The sequence below is a fragment of the Anguilla rostrata genome, chromosome 13 (assembly GCF_018555375.3).
Source record: "Anguilla rostrata isolate EN2019 chromosome 13, ASM1855537v3, whole genome shotgun sequence".
Classification (NCBI taxonomy): domain Eukaryota; kingdom Metazoa; phylum Chordata; class Actinopteri; order Anguilliformes; family Anguillidae; genus Anguilla; species Anguilla rostrata.
Genome location: NC_057945.1, coordinates 36748901 through 36756400, shown reverse-complemented (window position 1 = coordinate 36756400; position 7500 = coordinate 36748901). Strand labels below are relative to the sequence as shown.

General features: G+C 49.4%; 1 protein-coding gene across 19 annotated transcripts in view; it reads left to right on the top strand.

The window, feature by feature from the left end:
• The window catches only part of nfasca (neurofascin homolog (chicken) a), a 103423-nt gene that overhangs the window by 25086 nt on the left and 70837 nt on the right, over window positions 1-7500 (top strand). The window contains exon 2 of one of the 19 annotated variants that reach the window (XM_064306694.1): window positions 828-960. The exons of 17 other annotated variants lie outside the window; for them this stretch is intronic. The gene's annotated coding sequence lies outside the window, so the exon portion shown is untranslated. Of the gene's footprint in view, window positions 1-620; window positions 961-7500 lie in introns of those variants that run through there. One more of the 19 variants, XM_064306693.1, reaches the window with a different exon arrangement.

Here is a 7500-nt window from a genome sequence, read left to right as displayed (position 1 = left end):
CTATCGACTGGATCGCGCGCCCGATTGACGGGGCCTGACTGTAATGAGATGCGGGTGGGGGGGGGGTGAGGCGAGGTTCCAACACCGAATGCCCAGAGGGTGCCGGTGATGCAGAACCTTAAAAATCCCTACAGCAGTAGAGCTGTCTATGCGGTCCTCCACGTCCACTCTGTGGGACAGAGGGGAACGTTGTGCATGGGTGACTGCTTTGTGTGCGTGAGTGTGTGTGTGTGTGTGCGCATGTTTGTGTGTGAGAGTGTGTGCGTGTGCGCATGTTTGTGTGCGTGAGTGTGTGTGTGTTTGCATGTGTGTGAGTGTGTGTGCTGTTGCTGATGTGTGTGTGTGTGTGTGTGTGTGTGTGTGTCTGTGTATGCATACAAGCGTGTGTTTCGGTCCCTGTGTGTGCATGCGCCTGGCTGTTTGTGCGTGTTTGTGTGCATGTGCCCGTGTGCCTGTTCATGTGGGAGGATGAGAGAAAAGGGGGTAGGGTGTTTGCCCTGGAGGCCATTCATAATTCATGAGGTGGGCGGGGCCAAGGCAGGGGGCCGTGACAGACTCAGCGCCTGTGTGTGTGTGTGTGTGGTGAGGTGTGTGATGGTCGGCGTGTGAGATGAAGTGTGTGTGTGAGAGAGAGAGAGAGAGAGAGTGTGAGAGAGGGAGAGAGGGCAGTGGAGACCAGAGTCCTGCTGTTCATTTGCTACCGTAGATTAGGAGTAACAGTCTTTCTCACACTTGCTTCTGAAGACAGAATTAACCGTGGGGCACAGTGTCTTCGCTGTACAATAAAACACTTGGATTTTTTTCTCTTTTTTTTTCCTTCGTACAAGCTGGGCAGTAAATCAAGGTGCCTTATATATTGGAAGAGAGACTGTCTGTTTGTAAATGGAGATGGGTCGGCAGCAGGGGCAATTGAATTTCACCTGAAAAAAAAAAAAAAGAGGACTTCACACAGGAGGAGAGGTAATGTGTTTTTTTTTTTTTTCTTGTATCGTGTTGTCGTTACGCTGTTGTGTCTGTTGCCCGAGAGAGAGAGAGAGAAAAGGCTTTTGTTATTGGACGCTGTCTGAGTCTGGGACTGACGTTCTTCTCCTCACTGGCGGTCTTCCTCCGCGCGAGAGGACGCGACCCGACGTTTCGTTTGCGTTGAGTCTTACCGCTTCGGACATCAACGCTCAGCTGGACGATCCTCGGGTCTGCCTGTGGGGACGTTGTGTGTCATCTAATGAGACTGCGCAGACATCTGCCAGGGACACACGCAAGTCAGTGATGTCTTCGGTCAGAGCAGTAGAAACTGCGTTTTTGTCCACGTTTGCGACGTCTGCCAGCACGCACGCGAAGTTCTGACATCTCTTGATTTCAGTGCTCTTGTTTATATTTCAGGTTGAGTTTGTCTTGGTCTTTTTGAAATGCTGATGGATTTGTCTTGCCTGTTTGAGCAGAATCAGTTCCTTACAGTGCATACACCTGCTTTTACTTGTTGAAGCTGTTGTTATGCTATTAAATTTGGAACTTTCAGTTGTAGAAGAAAGAATGAATTTTAGAAGAAAGAAGAAGTCTGTGAGTGTGTTTTAAAATAAATCTTGAGGTTCATTTTAAGTGAGGCCAACCCAGTGCCCCCCTCAGCTTTCTGAAAAATCACACAGATACTCACACTCACGTTGATGAGTGACGGGTCCTTTTGTCCTGGCTGAGAACTGGAATTGATCCCCGCTGGATGGGCAGTGTTAACACGTTGTGCTGCAGTCTTTATCTGCTCATGTTTCGGTTTCTTTTCTCCCCTGTAAGTGTGTAAAATCCCGTTTATCGAGGCCCTTTTGTCATTGCCCCCCTCCCCCCCCCCCCACGTTCAGCCCTCTGTCAGACAGGCACAGTCTCTTTGTGTGATGGACACTGTCAGTCTGAATGGTCAGAGACACACACACACACACACTGACGCTGTCACACACACACACTCTCTCTCTCTCTCACTCTCTCACACACACACACACACGCAGATCACACACACACGCACACACACACACACACTGTCTCACACGCACGCAGACACACAGTCTCACACACACACACCCACAGACACACACACATACACAGATGCTGTCACGCACACACACACTGTCTCATGCACACACACACACAGACACACAAGCTGTCACGCACACACACACTGTCTCATGCACACACACACACAGACACACAAGCTGTCTCACACACACACACGCACAGACACACACACACACACACACAAAACTCTCTCACACACACACACACAGATGCTGTCCCACACACACACTGTCTCATGCACACACAGACACACGCTTAGACACACTGTCTCTCACACACACACACACACACACACTCCCACGCACACTCTCTCTCTCTCTCACACTCTCTCGCGCGGGTCTCTTAAGAGCAGGGTCGGGTTACAGTTTGGCTCGTGTCACGCAGGAGCAGCAGGTCTCTCTTCCTCCTGAGAGGTGAGCGCTGCTGAAGATGACTCGGGTTCAGGGCGAGCTCTCTCCGCGCGCCAGGTGGTCAGCGCGGTTTTTAAACGCCGTGGGGAACTGGGGCGGGAGGGTTCCCGCCGAATACGAGCGGGGGCGCCAGATGCGCCCGTGCGCTCCCGGGGGGAAACGACACCGGCGGCTGGCCCTCACCGTACCGCCGCGCCGCGCCCCTGTGTGGCCGGGGACCGGGATCGGTGGGGCCGGCTCTCCCGTTCGGTTTATATATGTGTGTCACTGTCATCAGTCCTCCCCTCAACAGGTCCGTTACGTTAGCGGTTCAGTGAAACACCTGTGAGCGTTTCAGCTGGTAGCGACTAGATGTTCCTTTAAAAAAAATAATCCATTGTGTTTGAGAAACATTTTCCTCTCAAATAGATAACTACATAAATTAAAATGACCAATAAAACATTGAGTTTAAAATGACCCAGTGCACTGACAGTTAGCATACCAGTGCAGCAAAAAAATATATATATATTAGATATATCTAGTAACATTGCAGTATTGCTTTTTAATCACATTATACAGTATTGCCTTTGTTATACAAACCAATGGGAACAGGATGGTAGATGTCAGTCAAGTGGCCGCATGGTAGGGGGTATGAAGAGCTTTGTGCAGAAACGGGGAGCGTTTTAATGGACTCTTCACACACACTGGGGTAAAGGCAAGAGTCTATTTCTGAGCAAAGACTTGAGCTGAAGCCTTCACCTCCTCGAACCCCCCCCCCCCCCTCCCCCCAGGCGGATTTCTCAATGCTGTGGCCATCTCTGTTTTTTAAAAAGAGATACTGGCCACTGTTGGTTCTCAGAAAATCTGGACAGCTGCCAGCAGTGGCGTGGCTGGTAGAATACTTCCTCACAGAAATCGTGGCAAAATCCTTGGCTGATTAATTAATTGACAATTAATGAATGTTTCCTTCATTAATTTGTCAGATGTTCATTTGTATGAGTGTGGGTGTGTGTGTGTGACTGTGTGTGTGTGCGAGATCATGCTTGTGCATATGTGTGTGTATGTGTGGGACTGTGTGTCTGTGTGGGTGTGCATCTATGTATCTATGTCTGTGTGTGTATGTGTGACATCACGCTTGTGCGTATATGTGTGTGTGTGTGTGTGTGTGTGTATGCCTGTGTGTGCCCCACCCCCTTCCCCCCGCACGTACGCATGTAAGCATGTGTGTGGTTAATTAATATAACCACTGCGGAGATTAGAGATGAGTATGGTTGGGGCTATTATATCAGAGAACATCACTCAGGGCTTTCAGCGAACACTCGTCCTCCATCTGGCCCTGTTCCGACTGAAACGCCTCAGCTGCCGCTCTCCCGCACGTCCAACGACCCTCCCAATCGCCCAATCACGGCGCCCCGAAGCTCCGCGCGTTACCGCGGTTACGGCTGCAGAGCGCTCCGGAGCGTTAGCAGTGAACATTCCGTATTCCACTGCTTTTCTCGTTCATGTAAAACGTGACGCACACGCGTGATAAATATGCTGCAGTGGTTATTAACTAGTTTCTCTGGCTGATTTTTTTTTAATATATGGACTTTTTTTAAGCCTCGAGTGACAGAACAGGGGGATCGTGGTGGAGTGGTGGACGTGCTTCCATCGTGTAATGTTAATCTCTTCAAGTGTGTAAACATCCGCTAAGCATTATTGCACTGGAACATGATTCATTATGTGCAGTACTGACATTCATTTTATTTATTTATATTTACATTGAGACGGAAAATATGTTCATAAGTAATGTGGAATTTCCGGCATTGTACTGCGTGGGTGTGAATGTACAGAACGTTAAGTTGTGTTTAGTAGCCTATAGCCACTCGGGATGGCAGCTCAGAAGCACAGATGTTTTTGAAAAGGATACTCTTGTCCGGATTATGTTCTGTTTGCTCAAAGCTTTGGTGACTTTGCAGGCCAGCATATCAAAGCAGTACTGTCTGATTGAATGGAAGGTGTGTGTGTGTGTGTGTGTCTGTGCCTGTGTCTGTGTGTTTGTGTGCGTGTGTCTGTGTGCCTGTGTGTGTGTGTGTGTGTGTGTGTGTCTGTATGTGTGCGCCTGTGTGTGTGTGCAGGCCAGCATATCAAAGCAGTACTGTCTGATTGAATGGAAGGTGTGTGTGTGTGCCTGTCTGTGTGTTTGTGTGCGTATGTCTTTGTGCTTGTGTGTTTGTGTGCGTATGTCTGTGTGCCTGTGTGTTTGTGTGCATGTGTCTGTGTGCCTGTGTGTTTGTGTGCGTGTGTGTCTTTTGTGTGCTGTGTGTTGTGTGTTGGTGTCTGTGTGCTGTGTGTGCCTGTGTTGTGCTATGTGTCTGTTGTCGTGTGCGTGCCTGTGTCTGCTGTGTCTGTCTGTCTGCTTGTCTGTGCATGTGTGCATGTGCCTGTGCATAGGGGAGGGCTTGATAATCTTGATTTGATAGTCTGCCGCTATCGAATTCAGAATTATTTTAATATATATTTCCCATCATGCATCTGTAGACCATGTCTGTGTAGATGGTAAGTGGGATGTGACAGTCTCTCAGTGGAACCCCCCGGCCCCCTCCCCCCTCACCCCTGAAATCCTGCATAAAGAGAATTTTGCTCTTTGTCACTGAAGCATGCGCTAACGTGCTAACGTGCGGACAGCGGCTGGGCCTTTATGTTGGAAGCACACGTTGAGCGTGTTTATGTGAGGCAGTCCCCAGGTAGAGCCTCTGCTTTCTAATGTCATTCATACTTGCTGTCAGATAGGTCTGCTTAAATGGCATCATGAAGCGTGGGGTTTAAGATAACGGATTGGGCGGGGTTTGGGTTCCAGCGTGAGGCTGGAGATCTGAGAACAGGAATATCATTTTTTTTTTTTTTTTTTTTTATTTATTTATTTTTTTTTAAATACTGAAATATTTACTAAAGGAGTAGAGGGTGTAAATTAGCCTCCTAAGAAACCATTCGTACATTTCAGTTATGAACGTTCACGCCACCCTTCTTTGAACTGGACTGTTTTACGTCCATGTGAACAATGGTCAAACTTGACCAGCGTCTCGTAGCGTGTAGCGTGGGGGGGGGTCCCCGATCTTATCCGAAAAGGGCCGGTGTGGGTGCAGGTTTCAGTTTTTTTCGCCCAGCGCTGAGCTGCCTGACTCTGCTAATCAAGGTCTTGACTGAAGACTCGGATTTGTTAATTATTTGAATTGGGTGTCGTGGCGCTGGACTAAAACCTACACTTTTTGTGGGCCCTTTTCGGATAAGACCCCCTGAACCCTGGGGACCCCTGACCTAGGGAGAGCCAGCGTGGGACGGGTCTCGCTTCCTCGTTAGCGAGCTCGGCAGATGTCCATCAATATTCAACAGGTGAAGGTCGGGGGGGTGTCCCGGCCGACGGTGGAAACGGGAGTCTGGGCGTCGCTCGCCGAGGGCGTGAAAAACCGGCGTGGGCCCGCGCGGGACCGTGAGCTCGCCGCGGGCCGGGCTTATTCGGCAGAACAAGAGGCGCGGCGTACGCGCCCTGTAGGCGAATCTGCACTCGTTCCGTCTCCTTTGTCCTGTGTTTCAGAATGGCGTGCGGGCGGGCTACGGAAAGGCCCGGCCCGGCCCGGCCCGCAGTCCAAGCCTGAGCCTCGCCGCTGAAATCCGGCTCAGGCAGACGGCGAGCGAGGCGTCGGAAACGCAGGCCCCGCTGACTCGAGAGACTCGCCCCCTGCGGCGTTCCGAGACGGGAAGCGGAATCGTCCCGGAACGCCGGGAATGTCAGAGCCCTCGGCGGCATTCCGGTCTGCCGCTCCGGAGCCTTTTTTTTTACCTTCCGGGCTTCCGTAGTCTACGGGGACCTGGGTTGTGCTTACGGTGTTATTCCTCTGCATTTTTTTTTTTTAGTGTTCAGTGTTTGGCAGTGGTGCAGGTTTTTTAGGCAGCACATTTTATATTAGAGAGTCTGTGTTTGCCGTTCTTCCTGGTAAGCAGTTTGCACTGTGACCTCACAGTGAGGACATAGAGGTGGTACTCTGGCATTAGAAAGGTAGAAAGACGCTCCCCTTTTCTTCAGGGATGTTACCAAGTGTCCTTCTACCTTTCTATTTTCAAATTCCAACAATGACCCAATTTATTTTGCAGTACATTCTGAGACAAATTGTGCATATATATAATTTTTTTTTTAATTAATTAATTAATTAATTAATTAATTAATTAAATAAATAATTTACTTATGGCCAGTTTCAAACATTTCAATGTTTTGGTGTTTGGATGTATTTATAAAAGATTACCCAGCATGCCCAGCTCGTGCTGGAGACCCAGGGCAGTTGGGAGCATGTCTGGCTGCACACAGCGCAGTGACGGTGGGAGAGGGGGCCGTTTTTTTGGGCCCCTGTAGCTTGCGTCTGTAATGACTCACGGTCCAGTGCCCCGCGGCTCGGTCGGTTACCCACGGTCCAGTGCACCGTTAGAAATAACAACCCGGGCCTCGGATGTGAGGAAAAGAGGGGCCCATCGACGGTACAGGCCTACGCTGCAGGACCTTGTGCTGTGGGCTGCGTGCCAGATCCGCCCCCAGTCCCCACCCCCCACCCACCACCAACCCCCCACCAGGCATCTTTAACTCCCTTTTCCTGTAAGAGAGAAACGGATGATCTGTCTTCATTTCTCCCATTATCCACAGCGCATGTTTGCTGTGTTGCTGTTTCCTTGTAGTACTATATTTATTAATATGACTTTGTGTTTCACAGGAGTCCATTGAGACCGGTGTCTCTCTTGGCTAGCTTACAAAAATGTTCTATGTGTTGCCAACTATTCAAGAACAAGATTTACATCTTACAAGGTTCTTTTTTTTTGTTGAGAGGTAACTAGGTGTGACTGTGTCTTTATCGACTTCTTTCATAGCAGGCAGTGAAATGTAATGATGCATGTTGATGTAGCTAGCTGACTAGCCAATTGCATAGCTTTCAACCTTTGCTAATCTCAAATGTAACTGGAAGGACTGAAGAGCGGTAGATCTCTTAATTTGCTTGAATGGATCTTTGGGGTCTGGTATGACTGT